The sequence below is a fragment of the Pinus tabuliformis genome, chromosome 2_1, assembly GCF_031772625.1.
Source record: "Pinus tabuliformis cultivar Carrire ecotype Pingquan chromosome 2_1, CPIR1, whole genome shotgun sequence".
NCBI classification, from domain to species: Eukaryota; Viridiplantae; Streptophyta; class Pinopsida; order Pinales; family Pinaceae; genus Pinus; species Pinus tabuliformis.
Genome location: NC_142299.1, coordinates 454594266 through 454614963, shown reverse-complemented (window position 1 = coordinate 454614963; position 20698 = coordinate 454594266).

The window sequence follows — 20698 nt, the reverse complement described above, 5'->3', positions numbered from 1 at the left end:
TGAAATTTTGATTCTTTTGGAGGAGCTGGAGTGCAGGAGCTTGGCAAGGTGACTAGGGCGGCATCTTGGAATTATTAGATATAGGAAAAAATGAAATTACATGAAATTTTGTACATAGAACATAAAAAACTCTGTTTTTCCTCAAAAAATGGTTTTGAGGAAAAATCAATCATTGAGCATGTAATTATTGAAATTTTTGTTGCGGAGACTTTATTTGACCGCCTCATGTGCCTACTGACCATTATTGATCTTTTACAAGACTTTATTGACAAAACGCTAGACCTAATGAGACCTAAAACCCTAAAAATGACTTTTGCAAATGTAAAGACAAAAATGATTGTAAATGACCTGAATCTATGAAAATGGGCCAGTAGTTAAAGACCATGAGGGAAAATTGATAATATGCCACTACTATCAGATGATCCAGGATCCTAATGGAATACAAATGATCGTACGAGACTCCTAAAATTCAATACAACAAGAGAATTTTGATCACTGATGGAGGGATGAAGATACCGACACTAACACACCTCACTCAATTTTGAAATCATCTAACAGTCCATATCAACCATGTAAAATAACCCCATCACACCATGGTTATCTGAAAATGGAAAGGCAAGGTTGAAACCATTGTCACGTCTAGAAAAACTCATGCCAATGAAAAGCAGAGAACCAAATACATACATGCATGTACCATGCATCCATAAACTAGCTAGGAAATCACATATGCAACCTGGTAGCTGAAAGTATTCCTATTGTAGTTTCTTGATCATACTTTTCCTTGCTTGATATTTGCTTTCCTTCATCTTCCTTGTCCTTCCTTTGGTTTCCTTTCTCCAATTCTAGAGTTCTCTAAGAATTCTCTAAGTGTGCAAGCATATGTGAGAGAGAGAGGGGGAGAGAGAGAGAGAGAGAGAGAGAGAGAAAGAGAGAGAGAATAGAGAGAGGTCCAAGTTATCACTATCAAAAGCTAAAGTGACAAAAGCCATGAACTAATATTCAAAATATATTTTATCATTGAGGCCTCTAAATTCTTTATTTTCATCTATTTTCCTTCAATTTTCCTCTCATGCAATTTTGTGACCTATCACCTTCCTTTTCTCCTATTTTCCATTATGTTAATAAATAAAATCCAATTAATGCCTCTTTTCCTTTTCAAATGCCTTTGCTAATGCCTTTTCCAATTTACTTTATCCATAATAAACCAAATGAACACCCACTATGATGTTTTTCCCAACATTGAGCTTGGAATAAATGTCCCATGACCTTGGTCTTATTTTTCCCTTTATTAACTTTATTACATCGATTTTTAAATTTGGGTTGTTATAGACCCATCCCCCTTAGGGTAACATTGTCCTCGGTGTTCATTGACACCTACAACCAAAAAAACCACTAAAAAACAGAACATACTACCCATAGAGCTTTATAACTTAGCTTGATGTAGTATTTACAATGATCAACCTACTAAAAAGAAAAACCAACATGAAAATCATCACAACATAACAACCGTACCACTTATTGGAGCTTTATAGCACAACTCATTATGGTGTTTATATCAATATACATGTATACATATACCGAAATTATTTTTCCTCAACCTATAAACAATGAAGAGTACATAGCCCACATATGATCAACCATCTCCCATGTAGCTTCATCAGGCCCAAAGTGGTTCCTCTGCACCTTTGCTTTCTTTATTTCTCGGTTTCAGAGCACGAACATATTTTTCTGCAAAATCCACTGAGGTTCCGGTTGGAATTATCCTTCTAGTTCCACATATAATACATACGAATCAATTACATGACCAACATCTTTCACATATATTTTAAGAAATGAAACATGGAAACCATCATGGAATTTCACAATAGAAGGCAGTGTAATTTTGTAAGACATTGGTCTGATCCTCTCAAGGATCTTGAAAGGTCTGCAATATCGAGATGCCAACTTGGCACATGACCCAATCCTCAAGGATCTCTTGTTGGGCTTGATGCACAAGCACATATGTTACCCAACCTGAAACTCCTTAAATTCTCTATGTTGAAATGCATAATGTTTCTGTCTATCCTACACTACCTTTAGATTCTTCTTTATAACCTACTTTTCATGTTCCATATTTGCCAACATGTCCAGTCCTATCAATACCCTATTCACTAGATTACTCCAACTGATGGGAGTATTACAACTCCTTCCATAAAGTACCTCAAACGAACTCATCCTCGGTGATTCTTGATATACATTGCTGTAAGAAAACTCAACCAACAGAAAATACCCTTCCCATTTCCACTATTGATGCATAACATACATCCTTAACATGTCCTCCAAAATCCTGTTGACCCTTTCTGTCTGTCCATCAGTCTATGGATGATAAGTTGTATTGAAGGCCAGCATTGTACCCAAACATGAAAATAACTCTTTCTAGAACCTGGAAGTGAACTTGGCATCTCTTTTAAATACAATCTTCTTTGGAACACCATGCAACCTCATTATATCCCTCATGAATAATTGTGCTACCTCAATAGATGAATTTTTAGACTTTACTGGAATGAAATGTGTTACCTTTGTCAACTTGTCCACCACAACCATAATAGAATCATGTCATTTGGATGTCCTCAATAAACCTGTAATCCATGGAAAGGACCTCCCATTTCCACTCTAGAATCAAATTTAGTTGTAGAAAACCACCTGGATGCTTACATTCTTCTTATACCTATTGAAAATCCAAGCACCTAGCCACAAACTCTACCTCTTCCTTCCTCAAATTTGGCCAAGAGTAGAACTTCTTTACAACTGTAAATGTTTTCTGGTATCCTGAGTGACCTAAATACAACTTAACATGGAATTCCCTCAAGATAAGCAACTTGAGCTCATTGTTGTCTAACACATGGATTTTTTCCCTAAACTTCATCAAACCATTTGTTGTAAGATGATAATCCACATCTTGTTCACCTATACCCTACTCTAAACTATGCCTAAGATCCCTATATATGTCATCCTATTGTCCTTCCTGTAGTATCTGATCTTGTAAATGTGTCCCATAAGAACTCATACTTTCTATATCACTTACATGTATATGTCTTCTAAGAGCATATGTAAACTTGTTTTCCTTTCCTTTAATATACCTTATATCAAATTAAAAATCATTGATCATCACTGACCATCTAGCCTTCCTAGCATTCATATTTGGTTGATCAAATAAGTACCTCAATCCACTATGATCACTCATCAAGATGAATCTCCTACCAACAAGATAGTGTCTGCACATATTCAATGCATGGATGATCACTGCAAACTCAAGATCATGTGTCACATAGTTCTTCTCGTGCTCATTTAGTTTCCTTGACTCATAGGAAACTACCTGTCCTTCCTACATCAAGACTCCATGAAGTCCTCTCTTATAAGCATATGTGCACACCAAAAACTCTTTATCTAGATCTCCAATCTTGAGAACTGAAGCATTTTTCAATAACTACTTCAACTAGTCAAAACTTGTTGCAAATTCCCCTGTACGTTCAAATTTCTTTCCCTTTCGTTACAAGGATTTAATACGACAGGAAATCCACGAGAAGTTTTTGATGAACCTCCTGTAGTAACCTATTAACCCCGTAAATGACCTTACCTCACCCACATTTCTAGGATTTTCCCACTCTATGATAGCTTTGATCTTTTCTAGATCCACTGTTATGCCTTCCTTTAAAACCACATGCCCCAAATAATGTACCTCCATTTGAAAGAAGCTTCATTTACTAATCTTGGCATACAACTGATTCTCTCTAAGCAATATTAAAATTGTTTCTAAGTGTTTGATATGTTCTTCCTCATTCTTAGAATATATCAATATATCATCAATGAATATAATAAACAACTTTTCTAGATAAGGATGTAATACACTATTCATCAAGAACATTAAAGTAGCTGGAGCATTATCCAAACCAAAGTAACTACAACAAACTAAAAGTACCCATACCTAGTTTGGAATGTAGTCTTATAGGTTTCATCTTCTTTGATACATACCTAATGGTATCCTAACCTCACATCAATCTCCAAGAACATTGTTTCTCCCTTAAACTGATCAACCATGTCATCAATCCTCGACAATGGGTTCCTATTATTAATCATCACCTTTTTAAACTGCCTATCACCAATGTATAACCTGAGAGTACCATCCTTATTCTTCACAAAAAATCTTGGTGAACCCCAAGGCGATACACTTGGCCTAATGTATCCCTTGTCAAGAATTTCCTTCAACTACAACTTCAATTCCACTAGCTCTAGAGTGCTCATCCTATAAGGTGCCTTTGATGTTGTTGTTGGTATCCTCCACAATATCCCAAGGCTGAGAAGGGAAAGGATTTTAGGCTAGATATGTTAGGCTCAGGTAGGGTTTTGAAAGTTTTAGGTTTTGATGTTGGACAAGGGATGAAAACCAAGTAGCTAGGTCAAGGGCTCAAAGGGTTACAATAGCGAAGATATAGAGGAGCAAGGTAACAATAATTTTCTAATGGCTTTAGGGTTTGTTATTGTAGTTTAGTGTTTGGAAAAAGAAAAAGGTATTAATGAGCATGAGCACATGAATTCATTAAGTTAGAAGGAAAATTACACAAAATGATATTCCCATAAAAACGGAGCTTTATGCAAACCATTATATTTATGAACTTTAAGGAAAACCACTGCAGAAACAAGATATGAAAGGATAGATGTATATCATTCAAATAAAACTAAAACAGAGAAAATACATCATCACAAACTCAATGCACATGAATTCCTAGATAATAGCTGCAAACTGCTCGTTTGATTTCTTGAATAAAATGTCCAAGTACAAGCTACAAGTCTTCTCTCCTTTGATGTCCAACAAATTATATGACTGAAAAAATGATACATGTAGACCAAAACAACATCTCCCTTCTCTCAGGGGTTGAATCCACTAGTCTAGGAACTGATACATGAGGTGTTTCAACCAACACCCTAAAGATTAGGGAGGTTAAAAAAATGCCTTCATTTAAACTTTGACTCAAACTACTCTAATGAATGAAGCCTAAATTTACATAAAAAATCTTAACAAACCAAAAGTAGAATCCAACTAATAAAACGGAAAAAAAGTTGTCACATGAAAAAAAGTAGCGAAATTAGCAAAAAACGCAGTGAGCCTGGAGAAAATGAAGCGAATTTGGGAGACCTGGTTTTTTAAGGCCTTCATGAAGTCGAAATTATGATCTTGATGGCTCATTGGAAAGTTGTGGATGTATGCTACATGATGGACTTCAGAAGCTGAAAAAGGTTACTTCTAGCCCCTCAAAACTGCATTCTCCCACAAGTACTCTCAGAAACGCGTTTTGGTCTTCAATATGACTGCAAAAAGGCCTTTTTAGGTGTTTTTTGGCCATTTTCACCTGTCAAAGCCTGTTAAAAGTATGCTCCCTTAGGCTAAATGTGATATATAAGTCATGCCAAATCCAGATATGCAAACAAAATTTGATTTGGAATTCCCTAACAAAGGTGCAGCGTGGGGCACAGTGCATTTTTTACTCCATGATTGTGTCAAAATGTGCAAAAATTCAGAAAAAGCAAAAATTTCTCCAAAAATCCTCAAAATTAGTTTATGAAGTCTTCAGGTGGTATGCTATGCTATGAGTCAGGCATCAACAAGCAATTCCAACTTTACCTTCCCTTTTTGCTTCATTAGTATTTCATTGAGTTTCTCCTTCAACTGCTTGATCTTAGCCATAGAAACCCGATTCATTGGGTAAAAATGAGCAGCCCTATGTATTTGTAGCCTTTTGTCTCTATTATCCCTCTTAAGAAACTTTTCCAATTGACGATTCACCTTATCGAGACAAAACTCTCTATTCTCATTGATTTCTACTGCAATTAGGTCAACTGAAGTCATTTTCTCTATTTGTTGCTAAAGTGCCCTTTTGAGGCCTCTAGTCCTTGGCCTTTTCCTTGTCACCTGATCCTGATGTTCATCTGAATCCTCTACATCAATCACTACTTTTCCCTTTACATCCTCAACCTCATACTTTTTCAAGAGAAGTTGTTTTACCATCAATTGTTGATTTTCCTACCCCAAGAATGAAATCATGAAATTTACCTTTGATAAACTATCATTTAGCTCTATGATCTTAACTTCTTTCTCCATGATGACCTTCTCTATTTTCTTATTCTCCTCATTAACCTTCAATTCAACCATGTGAGTGTCAATATGAAATGGTTCCTCATCTTGCAATAGTGACTCATGTTGTGATTGTAATCCCTACTTTGTTGATGTTGTTGATGTAAGATTGGCCCCTTCCACAACATGTGGAGTAAACACAAGCCTATTGCCTCTTTGATATGTTTGAGTCACCTCAGGCCTAAGTATCCTCTCAACTACAAGTATGCTAGATGGGCCACTCTTTACATGCTTAGGTGGTGCTAATGGTGTACTTGGGCTTGCAGATTGACTAGTAGAAGACAATAAGACATCTGAATGAGTGAATGTTTCCCAAGTGATATTGTTTTAAGCAAACTGATGCAATACAATAGTGTTATGAAACCAGCTCAAGAAAAGATAGAAAAGATAGATCAACGCCTTAGAATTCAGCCTCTTCGAGGGGGCAACCTCCTTTACATTACATAAATGAACAATTCTTCGATTATAAAAATGACAAAACCTCCTTTCTATATATAGGAGTCTAAGGAGTCACAATATAATCCAGCTGACCTAACACTAATAATATTCAGCCCAAAAATAACAATAGAGGGATTCTATGGGGCACAGAAATAACAACATGGGGGTAATAGGGGCACAACAATATAAATAAGGGGTATAACTACAATAGTAATGGGGTAATCACTAGTATTATAGGGACCCAACATTCCCCTCTCCTTCAAAAAAGTGTTGTCCTCAATGCTTGAGTAGTTCTGGATACTTCTGCATAAAATTCTCATCCTCCCATGTAGAATCTTCAGCGGATAAGTTCTTCCACTTGATAAGATACTCTGAAATTGATCGATTTCGTAGCTGTCGAGTTCTTTTTTCTATGACTGCTTCTGGTTCCAATATAATTTTTCCTTCCTCATCAAGTTCTGGCAATATTGTTTGAACTGGGAGCTTGTCGCCTATAACCTTATTTAAACATGAAACATGGAAAACTGGGTGCAATCGAGAAGCTGCAGGAAGCTCCAATTTGTATTCCATAGTACCAATCTTTTGCAACACCTTGTACGAACCATAATACTTTTGTGATAATTTATTATCCTTCTTAGCTTGCTTTAGGGACATTTTCTTATATGGTTGTAGCCGTAGGAATACCCAATCACCTACATCAAAACTTCTTTCACTGCGATGTTGATCTGCCTGTTGTTTCATTCTATTTTGTGCCAACACGAGGTTATCCTTTAAGAGTTGGAGGACTTGTTGTTGATGTTCGATGTGATGTTCCACTGCCTGAACCTTAGAATTTTCTCTTAAATATGATGTGATGGATGGTGGTTGATACCCATAAAGTGCCATAAATGGGGTCATTTTTGTTGTTGTATGGAAGGAAGTGTTATACCACCATTCAGCCAGAGGCAACCATTTGACCCATTGTGTCTGTTTATCAGATACAAAGCAACGAAGATATCCTTCCAAACATTTGTTTACTATCTCAGTTTTGCCATCAGATTGAGGATGATAAGATGAGCTATGAGCTAACTGAGTACCAAGACAAGAAAATAATTATGTCCAAAAATTTCCAGTGAAAATGGGATCTCTGTCACTTACAATAATCTTTGGGTTTCCATGTAGCTTTTGAATTGTTTCCATAAATGCAGTAGAAACTGTACTGGCTTTAAATGGATGTGATAATGCACAAAAATGTGCATACTTGGTAAGTCTATCAACTACCACCATGATGACACTCTTTCCCTCAGACTTGGGTAAACCTGTGATAAAATCCATTGAAACCTCCTCCCAATGTTGGCTTGGAATGGATAAAGGTTGTAATAGACCCGGTGTCTTAATTGTTTCAACTTTATTTTGTTGGCAAACCAAACATTCCGCCACAAAATTTTGAATATCTGATTTAAGGCCATCCCAAAAAAATTCCTTCTTAACCCTGTGGTAAGTTTTTAAAAATCCTGAGTGCCCTCCTAAGGGAGAAGTGTGCAATTCCATAAGAATCTTTTGTTTTAGCTGGGAATTCTTACAGAGGTATAAGCGATCTTTGTACCATAATGAATCATTTTTCCAGCTAAATGTATCAGACATACTGGAATCTTGTTGTAGCTTTCGAATAAGTGCCCACACTTCTTCATCATTCTTCCATTCCTCCCTTGCTTCGTTTATCCAATCTGGTTGGATAATAGAAATGGCGCACAACAATGCTTCCACATCCTCATCCTTTCTTGAGAGTGCATCTGCCACCACATTTTGCTTCCTTTTTTTGTAGATGATTTCAAAGTCATAACCCAACATCTTTGTGACCCACTTTTGTTGCTCTTCAGAGGATAATCTTTGTTCTAAAAAGTATTTAAGGCTATCATGATCCGTTTTTACCTTGAAGTGTCTTCCCATTAGGTAGGGTCGCCATTTCTTAAGTGCATGGAGTATTGCCAACATTTCCTTCTCATAAATAGCTTTGCTTAAAAACTTTCCCTTGATTGGACGACTTTCAAAAGCAATGGGTCTTTCATCTTGCATTAGAACAACACCAATTCCATTTCCTGAAGCATCACATTCCACAATAAAGGTTTTTGTGAAGTCCGGTGTAGCTAAGACCGGTGCTTGGCACATTGCCTCTTTAAGATGTTCAAAGGCCTTTGTTGCTTCCGGAGTCCATGAAAATGCATCTTTCTTCAATAATGTTGTTAGAGGTGCTGCTATTCTCCCATAATTCTTAACAAACTTGCGATAATACCCTGTCAACCCAAGAAATCCTCGCAGATGCTTTATGGATGTGGGGATTTTCCATTCCTTAATGGCTTTAATTTTGCTAGGGTCTACCTTAACTCCTTCATGAGATACAATATGACCCAAATATTCCACCTCCTGGACTCCAAAGAAACATTTGGATCTTTTTGCATATAATTGTTTCTCCTCCAATAGTTGTAGCACCCTGTCAACATGTTCAACATGATCCTTCCAAGACTTGCTGTAGATTAGTATATCATCAAAAAATACTAACACAAATTTTCTAAGGAATGGTTTGAAAATTGAATTCATCAAACCTTGAAATGTTGAAGGTGCATTGGTAAGGCCAAAAGGCATGACCAAAAATTCATAATGACCCTCATGAGTTCTAAATGCCGTTTTCGGAATGTCTTCAATCTTCATTCTGATTTGATGATATCCCGAACGAAGATCCAACTTGGTGAAGTAAATTGATCCATGCAATTCATCCAGTAATTCATCAATGACAGGAATGGGGAACTTATCTTTAATAGTGAGCTTGTTGAGCTCCCTATAATCCGGACACATGCGCCATGATCCATCCTTCTTGTGCACCAATACTACTGGAGCAGAGAAAGAACTTTGACTTGGTTGAATTATACCAGCCTCTAGCATTTCTGCAACCATACGTTCAATTTCACGTTTTTGGACATAGGGATATCTGTACGGCCTGATGTTTGGAGGAACACTTCCTGGAATCAGATGAATAGCATGATCATGATCACCTATAGGTGGGAGACCTTTGGGAGTCTCAAATACCTTGGAATGATTGTCCAGGACGTTTTGGAGATCTGGTGAAATAGATGATTCCGATGTGGAAACATCTAGCGAACATAATTGTGCAATTACACCTCTTTGCTCTTCTTTTAGAAGCTTTGTCATACCATTAGAGCTGATTATCTTTCCTGGTTTCCCTGCAATACCCCTTAATTCAACTTCCTTTCCTTCCATAGAAAATTTGATGAAAATTTCTTGAAAATTAAAAGCTATTGTACCCAAGGATTGTAGCCATTGGACTCCTAGTACAACATCAGCACCTCCCATTGGAATGGAAAGCATTGGGCTAGTCAATACATATTCTCCCATGGATAGCTTGATATTATGGCACTTCCAGAGCAATTTATTGTTCCTCCATTTGCAATCATCACTTGACACTCTGGTGCTGGATATAGGAAGCAATTCAATTCTTTTGCTACCCTACAATGAATAAAATTGTGGGTGCTTCCTGAATCAATCAACACTATTACCTTTTTCTTCTTGATTTGTCCTTCTATCTTGATGGTTTGAGGAGTGGTAATTCCCGCCAATGCATTACAAGATATGGTCGGATTTATTTGTTCTTCATCTAGGCTTTGTTCCTGGAGTATATCTTCTTCTTTTGACCTTTCTTGCTCCTTTTCTTCTTCCTCTTCACAATCTATGTAGAATAATTTCTTCTCAGCACACTTATGACCTTTAGTGTATTTGCTATCACAACTGTAACAAAGCCCTTTTGCTCTTTTTTCTTCCAATTGTTGTGGTGTCAACCTTGTAGGTTTTGGAAGACTAGGGGCAACAACACTTCCGTCTTTATAGTTGTGAGTGGTATGCTTCCTAGTTGCCATAATTTTGCTTTCCATTTTTCTTGCTAACCTGAATGCCTTCTCTAATGAATCAGGTTCCCAAAGGCGAACATCATGTTGGATATTATCCTTTAAAGACCCTATGAACACATCAATCCTATGCTCCTCTGGAATATCTTTTACCCTTATGTTCAATTTTTGGAACTCCTCAATGTGCTCCATTACTGAACCCTTTTGTTTGAGACTTATCAATTGACTAAAAAAAGTGTTGCTTTTTGTATCTTCATAATGTGCTTCAATTCTTCCGTAAAAATTTCCAAAGTGATAATTTTTTTACGAGAGCAAAGCCATTTATACCATACAAACTGATTTGGTTCCAAATATATAGTTGCCATGCGTACCTTTTGTGTGTTTTGCACATTATTGAGATCGAAGAACTGATCCATTTGTAATATCCATGTGGCGGGATCCTTGCCATCAAACTTCCTCATATCGATTTTTGGAATATGGTGGGTCTTCGATCCAACATTAGCATCTATGAAATCATGATTAACATTACTTTTGTTCACATCATGAGTTTCCTTTACAACCTTTTTACCATTAGTAAGTATTTCTTGTAGAAAATTTGTCAAATCTGTCTTCAAATATGCCATGTCTGTCTTCAAATCTGTCTTCAAATCTGCCATGTCTCTCTTCAAATCTATCTTTGAATCATCCATCTTAGCTTCCATTCCCTTTATCTTAGATTCCACGCCATTTATATTAGATTCCACACCACTTATCTTAGCTTCTGTTAGCTTTTGTGAGCGTGACATTTGTTGCACTTGTTCTTGTAATTTTGATATATCATGTAGCATTTCTTCCTCTTCTTCATGATTCATGCTAGAGCTTTTAGGTTCCTTACTAGGTGTTTGCATTTTCTTTCCTCAGGGCATCAATTACTGATAATAATGCTTTACTATGCCCTTTGAATTCCGTTAAACCAAGCTTACACAAAAATTTAAAAAAAAATACACACCTTTTTTCACTTTATAGAAGCCTGATATTAAATCTGATGTATCTATGTAATTTTATATCATCAAGTTCTGAAATTGCGACCTGTAGTAGCCTTCTGCGTCCTCTTTCCAATGCCATAAGTCTGACCCAAATTGGATTCTCCAAGGAAGAGTTATGTGAAATCTCCCACAGTGACTTGCTTTTAGACTAGTTCAGTAGAGCGAACTTGTACGACGTTCCACGAGTCACTGTTTCAACCTTTGAATCTAAAACACACATACAAGAAGCTACAGTCCGTCTGCTTTTTGTACCTTCTTAGGAAATTTCAATCTAATGATCAGAGAGAAAGTTATGACTATTTTCCCCAGGTCACCTGTTTTGAATGTAATTCAGGAGTCTGCAAAAGGACCAACTTCCTCAGATCATATCTCCACAAATATCGCACGAAACGCTCTGACATTCGGACCCAAGGTTCAGCGTGATTTCTTCTCAATTGGGTTTTTGTTGTGACTTCTGAAATGTAATAGAAAAAAGTTATAGCGAAAGTTCCACAATGACCTGTTTGGACCAGCGAAACCCTAGAATCCAAAGCTCTGATACCAAATGTTATGAAACCAGCTCAAGAAAAGATAGAAAAGATAAATCAACGCTTTAGAATTCAGCCTCTTCGAGGGGGCAACCTCCTTTACATTACATAAATGAACTATTCTTCGATGATACAGATGACAAAACCTCCTTTCTATATATAGGAGTCTAAGGAGTCACAATATAATCCAGCCGACCTAACAATAATAATATACAGCCCAAAAATAACAATAGAGGGATTCTATGGGGCACAGAAATAACAACATGGGGATAATAGGGGCACAACAATATAAATAAGGGGTATAACTACAATAGTAATGGGGTAATCACTAGTATTATAGGGACCCAACAAATAGTCTTTATGAGGGCATGGTGAAAAAGGATTTTTTGATGATCACTTTGTCTATGTTGCACCTTCTCTGCCATTTTATCGAAGCTTTTGTAGAGGTAGTGGGACAGGTTTAGTGGCTTTACCCTTGTGAAATTCATGAGTAGTCTAACATGGTATTTGTACAATCTATAAAATATTCCCTCACATGTAAAGTACTTCATAATAACCCTCATCAGTGGAGAAAATTTCTCAAGGATTTGTCCAAAAGGAAAAACCTTCATAATGTTGTGTTTATAGTGAACTTTAATGAAAGGTTGATAGTTTTGCAGGTCCAAGTCCTGACTCTTAAACCATTTTTTTCCATTGTTGTGTATCCCTATGGCTACTACTGTGAATTCAATTGAAATAGTGAAACTAACACCTGCAATAGTTACCTTATCTCTCCTAAGATGAGTGGCAAACAAACTAGTCAAATTGGCATGGTATTTGACCCTTTGACTAGCTCGCAAAACCCAAAACACCCTACATTCTCAAAGAACTACTTGGAGAGTGGGGTAGACACCAGCTCCTCAGTGTTTAGTGGATCATATCTCAATATTTGACCTCCTTTATTATATGATCTCCTTTCCTCCAACATGTTGACTATGTGCAAGTGAAAACCCTAATTAGGAAAACAGGGGAATGGATGAGGGGATAGGATGGAGGGTTTAGGGAAGGGGAAAGAGGGTAGGAAAAATCTAGGGAGGTAGGTATGGGTGTTAGGGAAATTTTAGAATTGTAATGGGAATAAATGGGTATAGGGTTTGGTCTAGGTAATTTATACATAGTCCAACTAGAAAAACTATAAAAAAACAGTGTAGGGAGTGATGGAGGTTTTGCAACATGAAATCAAGGGAAATAGACTTATGGAGAGGTCAAATAGACTTGAACTTAGTTGTAGAGAGTTGTTGAAAACTTCAATTACCCTTTGTAATCCTTTGACAACCATTTTCTGACTGTAGAAGAGAAAATGTGGTGAAATTATGTGTAGGAAAGAAAACACAGCGTAGAACTTGGAAAACGTAGTGTGGGAACTCGGAAACGTAGTGTATGTGTTTGGATTTCCTTTTGGGATTTTTCTGCCTACGAAAATGTTGAGTAAATGATTTATTGCTGAATGAGAGCTCTCTACCAATGAATATGAGAGAGAGAAATGAAATGAAATGGTCATTATAGCATGTAGAAGTCAATTTCATAATGGTAGGGTAGCCCACCATATATTTTCACTTTGATTTTGAAAACTATATAACTTGGAACTTTCATATGCAACTTTATAACATTAAACTTAGTACATCATTTTGAAATAAATTACACTTTGGAACAAAACCTTTTGAGAAAAACCCTATTACCACTCCTTCATTTTCCAGATTTATGAATGACATTATAGTTTTGATGACTTTAACCTTAATGACCTAATGGTGACACTGAGCTGAATGAAGACCATGGTGATATGACAGAGATGATGATGATGATCTTTCAATGATGGCATATCCAACTAAGTGATGGTAGTGACAAGAACATGAAAATTGTGAAGGAGCAACAATAGACCTAGACACACTAGCCAATGAAAAATTTTTATTTGGAAAACCTAATGAAATGATTAAAATTTGACTTAATACCCTTAACACAACCTTTTAAGAGGATATTTGATCACTGGTTATAGGAATATTTGACTGACAATAACAGGTGTTTCCCCCAGTACCAACTCAATAGAAAACTCCACTTCCCTATGAGGCAAAAACTCTCAAATCTCTACTTTGAATACATTTTGAAACTGTTGTAGAACTCTATAACTATTCAAGACCTTTGCATCCTCAACATCCTTAGCTTTATCACTAGAAATATGTACTACAAATAACACTCACCATTTCCTATCACTATGCTTTTCCTTCATATGTTTAACCATTCTAACTTATGTTTCCTTATTCTTACCCTATAAGATGCCCTATTCCCCATTGTCATCCAAACACTCAATTTCCTTTTCAAAACAATCTAGCTTAGTTTTGTGAAGATACAACCAATCCATACCCAGAAGGATATTGTATGATCCCAATTGAAGTATAATCAAAGGTGCTAATGTAGGCAGACCATTTAAATTAAACAAGCCCTTACCTAATGATTAACCCTTTTCCCAGTACCTATAGCCAACTACACTAACCATGAATATGCATGCATATCTTTTATAAAACCATAATTAAACAAGCCCTTACCTAATGATGAATCCTTTTCCCAGTACTTGTAGCCAACTACACTAACCATGACTCTGCATGCATATCTTTTATAAAACCATACTTATCCACCAAGCCAGAATTAACATAACTATAATTAGATCCAGGGTCAATCAAAATAGAAACAAAGTGATCACAAAGCCTACCATCCATGTCAATAATAGATGACTGGTGATATTCCTACTTGTTATCAAATTCTTCATAGATTGAAGGAATGCTTTGTCCAACATCTCCAACTATTTGCACTTCCTATGCTCTGTAAATCTTAGGCATACCACCCTAATTTCGTGGACAATCCTTCTTGAGATGCTCCTTGCCACATGTCCAACATTGCAACGATATCCTACCATCACCTCTATTCTATTTCTCCTAGGTTGAGATCCATTAAACTTCTTGTAAGGTACACCATTCTCTTTCTCACCTACATCCTGAGGTCTTATTCTCTTCGACTTCCATTTACCTTTATTCTTGTCTTTCCCTTTCCAACCCTACTGAGACTCTATCTTGCACTTTGATTTCTCATAATAGTGCTTCAACCTTCCAATGACTTCTTCAAGTGACCGAGACTCATCATAATCAATCCGATCTCTAAATACTAATGGTAATCCATAGAAAAGCACATAAATGAACATTGATACACCCTAGAAACCTTGAAGGGAAAAAAACAGTTATTTTATTAAACATTCCATGAGGAAGTTCATCCCTCAGCCAATGGCATCAAAGGAGTATATTCTTTTTTCATTTTTGATTTTTATAAAAGAAAAATAACCTTTTGATTCAAACAATATCAATTAGAGATCCATATATTACACATGTTGTCATGTTTTTCAAACACATTACCCAATAGTTCTTCAGGCACAATATCTTTGTGGCCTAGTTGTTTACCATAATAACTTCTTCCCCTTTAAAAATATGTCTTAGTAAACCAAGTTTCCCATTTTAATATGAATTTGATGATATTTCTCTTTGCATGGAGTAAAAAAATTTATATACAACGACCTCACCACCTGCAATAGTATTAGTTGTAATCCATAGTTTGACCATTCCAAAAGAGATTAATTTATAAATCATCACTTGATTATTTGCAAAATTCATGATTCTTTACTGCAATACTATTATTAATGGACACTCTAATACCATGATTACCTGCATATCCTACAATATTAGATTGTCCAAACCAAAAATATTATGGCTTTTTTACCAAATATAATTTCATAAAATTGAAAGCTTTCTACCTAAAATATTCAATCTCTATTGAATATCATTTTGATGTCAAAATCACTAATAATATTATATGCATTATACATATTTGTATGACAAACATTTTATTGCATATGCATAAACAAAAGTAAAAGTCATCTCCATAACCTCTCTTTTACCTTTGCATGCATCAACTAGTACTTAGCCATAACTATTTAACCATAACTTTAATGCATATAATCCAAATGAAAAATGAAAATATATTTGCACCACCATGATATTATTTTCTAGTTATTCTTCTTGTTGAAAAAACATGGGTAGCAATCTACTTGCTTCATTTAATTCAAAATCATTCTTATTATTACCCAGGTAAAAATATAAATCACGGTCAATATTTTTACCTATATATCAAATGCATCATACAAATTTATAAAATTAGAAAATTTCATTGATTCATTGTAGATTCATATTTTTAATTGTAGATTCATTGTTATGAAACCAGCTCACAAAAAGATAGATCAACACCTTAGAAATAAGCCTCTTCGAGGGGGCAACCTCCTTTAAATTACACAAATGAACAATTCTTGGATGATTCAAATGACAAAACCTCCTTTCTATATATAGGAGTCTACGAGGTCACAATATAACCAAGCCGACCTAACAATAATAATATAAAGGCACAAAAATAACAATAGAGGGATTCTATGGGGCACAATAATAACAATATGGGGAAAATAGGGGCACAATAATAACAATAAGGGATACAATGACAATAGTAATAGGGAGATCACTAATATTATAGGGACCTAACATGCCCCTCTCCTTCAAAAAAGTGTTGTCCACAATGCTTGAGTAGTTCTGGATGCTTCTGTATAAAATTCTCAACCTCCCATGTGGAATCTTAAATGGGTAAGTTCTTCTAATTGATGAGATACTTTGAAATTGGTCTATTTCGTAGTTGTCGAGTTCATGTTTCTTTGACTGCTTCAAGTTCTAATATGATTTTTCCTTCCTCATCAAGTTCTGGAAATATTGTCTAAACTAGAATCTTGTCACTTATAACCTTCTTTAAGCATGAAACATGGAAAACTGGGTGCACTCGAGAAGCTGCAAGAAGCAACAATTTGTATGCCATAGTACCTATCTTTTGCAACACCTTGTATAGACCATAATAATTTACTGATATTTTGTTATCCTTTTTAGCTTGCTTGAGGGACATTTGTTTATATGGTTGTAGCTGTAGGAATACCTAATCACCTACATCAAAACTTCTTTCGCTACATTGTTGATCTGCCTATTGTTTCATTCTATTTTGTGCCAAGGTGAGGTTACCCTTTAAGAGTTGGAGAACTTGTTGCTAATGCTTGATGTGATCTTCCATTGCTTGAACCTTAGACTTTTCTCTTAAATATGATGTGATGAATGATGGATGATATCCATAAAGTGCCATAAATGGGGTCATTTTTGTTGCAATATGGAAGAAAGTGTTATACCACCATTCAGCCAGAGGAAACCATTTGACCCATTGTGTCTATTTATCAAATACAAAGCAACGAAGATATTCTTCCAAACATGTGTTTACTATCTCAGTTTGCCCATCAGATTGAGGATGATAATATGAGCTATGAGCTAACTAAGTACCAAGACAAGAAAATAATTTTGTCCAAAAATTTCCAGTGAGAATGGGATCTCTGTCACTTACAATAATCTTTGTGTTTCCATGTAGCTTTTGAATTGTTTCCATAAATGCAGTAGAAACTATACTCACTTTAAATGGATGAGATAATGCACAAAAGTATGCATACTTGGTAATTTTGTCCCCTACCACCATGATAACACTCTTTCCTTCGGACTTGGGTAAACCTATGATAAAGTCCATTGAAACCTCCTCCTAACATTGGCTTGGAATGGATAAAGGTTGTAACGTCCTGGAGTCTTAATTGTTTCAACTTTTTTTTGTTGGAAAACCAAACATTCTGCCACAAACATTTGAATATCCTCTTTAAGGCCATCCCAAAAAAATCCTTCTTAACCCTATGGTAGATTTTTAGAAATCCTGAGTGCCCTCCTAAGGGATAGGTGTGCAATTCCCTAAGAATATTTTGTTTGAGTTGGGAATTATTACATAGGTATACCTGATCCTTGTACCATGATGAATCATTTTTACAGATAAATGTATCAGATGTACTGGAAGCCTTTTGTATCTTTTGAATGAGGGCCCACACTTCCTTGTCATTCTTCCATTCATCCCTTGCTTTGTTTATCCAATTTGGTTGGATAATAGAGATAGCACAAAGAAATGCTTCCACATCCTCATCCTTTCTTGAGAGTGCATCTGCCACAACATTTTGCTTCCCTTTTTGTAGATGATTTCAAAGTCATAACCCAACATCTTTGTGATCCATTTTTTCTGCTCTTCAAAAGATAACCTTTTTTCTAAAAAGTATTTAAGACTATCATGATTTTTTTTTACCTTGAAGTGTCTTCCCATTAGGTAGGGTCATCATTTCTTAAGTGCATGTAGTATTGCCAACATTTCCTTCTCATAAATAGCTTTGTGTAAATACTTTCCTTTCATTGGACGACTTTCAAAAGCAATGGGTCTTTCTTCTTGCATTAAAACAGCATCGAGTCCATTTCCCGAGGCATCACATTCCACAATAAAAGTTTTTGTGAAGTCCAATGTAGCTAAGACTGGTGCTTGGCACATTCCCTCTTTAAGATGTTCAAAGGCCTTCGTTGCTTCTGGATTCCATGAAAATGCATCTTTCTTCAATAATGTTGTTATAGGTGCTGCTATTCTCCCATAATTCTAAACAAAATTGTGATAATACCCTGTCAACCCGATAAATCCTCATAGATGCTTTATGGATGTGGGGATTTTCCATTCCTTAATGGTTTTATTTTTTCTAGGGTCTACGTTAACACCTTCATGAGATACAATATGACCCAGATATTCCACCTCTTGTACTCCAAAGAAACATTTGGAGATTTTGGCATATAATTGTTTCTCCTCCAATAGTTTGAGCACCATGTCAACATGTTGGACATGATCCTTCCTAGACTTGTTGTAGATTAGTATATCATCAAAAAATACTAACACAAATTTTCTAAGGGTTTGAAATGGAATTCATCGAACCTTGAAACGTAGAAGGTGCATTAGTAAGGCCAAAAGGCATGACCAAAAATTCATAATGACCCTCATGAGTTCTAAATGTTGTTTTTTGAATTTCTTCAGCCTTCATTCTGATTTGATGACATCTTGAATGAATATCCAACTTGGTGAAGTAAATCGATCCATGCAATTCATCCAATAATTCATCAATGACAGGAATGGGAAATTTATCTTTAATAGTGAGCTTGTTGAACTCCCTATAATTTGGACACATGTGACATGATCCATCCTTCTTGTGAACTAATATTACTGGAGCAAAGAAAGAACTTTGACTAGGTTGAATTATACCAGCCTCTAGCATTTCTGCAAGCATACGTTCAATTTCACTCTTTTGGGCATAGGGATATCTGTACGACCTGATGTTTGGAGGAACACTTCCTGGAATCAAATGAATAGCATGATCATAATCATGAATAGGTGGGAGACCTTTGGGAGTTTCAAATACCTTGGAATGATTGTCTAAGACTTTTTGGAGATCTAGAGAAATAGATTATTTTGATGTGGGGACCTCTAGCGAACATAATTTTGTAATTACACCTCATTGTTCCTTCTTTAGAAGCTTTGTCATACTGTTAGAGTTGATTATATTTCCTGGTTTCCCTGCAATACTCCTTAATTCAACTTCCTTTCCTTCTGTAGAAAATTTCATGAAAAGTTCTTGAAAATTAAAAGCTATAGTACCCAAGGATTGTAGCCATTGGAATCCTAGTACAACATTAGCACCACCCATTGGAATGGAAAGAATTGTGCTATTCAATACATATTCTCCCATGGATAACTTGATATTATAGCACTTTTCAGATAAATTTATGTTTCCTCCACTTGCAACAATCACTTAACACTTTGGTGATGGATATAGGAAGCAATTCAATTCCTTTGCTATCTTACAATGAATAAAATTATGGGCATGAATCAATCAACACTATTACCTTTTTCTTCTTGATATGTCCTTATATCTTAATAGTTTGAGGAGTGTTAATTCCAACCAATGCATTACAAGATATGGTCTGATTCATTTCTTCTTTATCTAGGGTTTTTTCCTGGAGTATATCCTCTTCTTTTGACATTTCTTGTTCCTTTTCTTCTTCCTCTTCATAATCTATGTAGAATAATTTCTTCTTAGCACACTTATGAACTTTCATGTATTTGCTATCACAACTGTAACAAAGCCATTTTTTTCTTTCTTATTTCAATTGTTGTGGTGTCAACCTTGTAGGTTGTGGAAGGCTATGGGTAGCAAAAATTCCATCTTTATAGTTGTGAGTGGTAGGCTTACTGGTTGTCATAATTTTGCTTTCCATTTTTCTTGCTAACCTGAATGCCTTATCTAATGAATCGAGTTCCCAAAGGCGAACCTCATGTTGGATATTATCCTTTAAGGTCCCTATGAACACAACAATCCTATGCTCCTCTGGAATATCTTTTACCCTTATGTTCAATTTTTGGAAGTCCTCAATGTGCTACATCATTGAACCCTTTTGTTTGAGATTTATCAATTGGCTAAAAAAAGTGTTGCTTTTCGTATCCTCATAATGTGCTATCATTTCTTCCATAAAAATTTCCCAAGTGACAATTTGTTTACAAGAGAAAAGCCATTGATACTATATAAGCTGATTTGGTTCCAAATATAAAGTTGCAATATGTACTTTTTTGTGGTTTGCACATTATGGA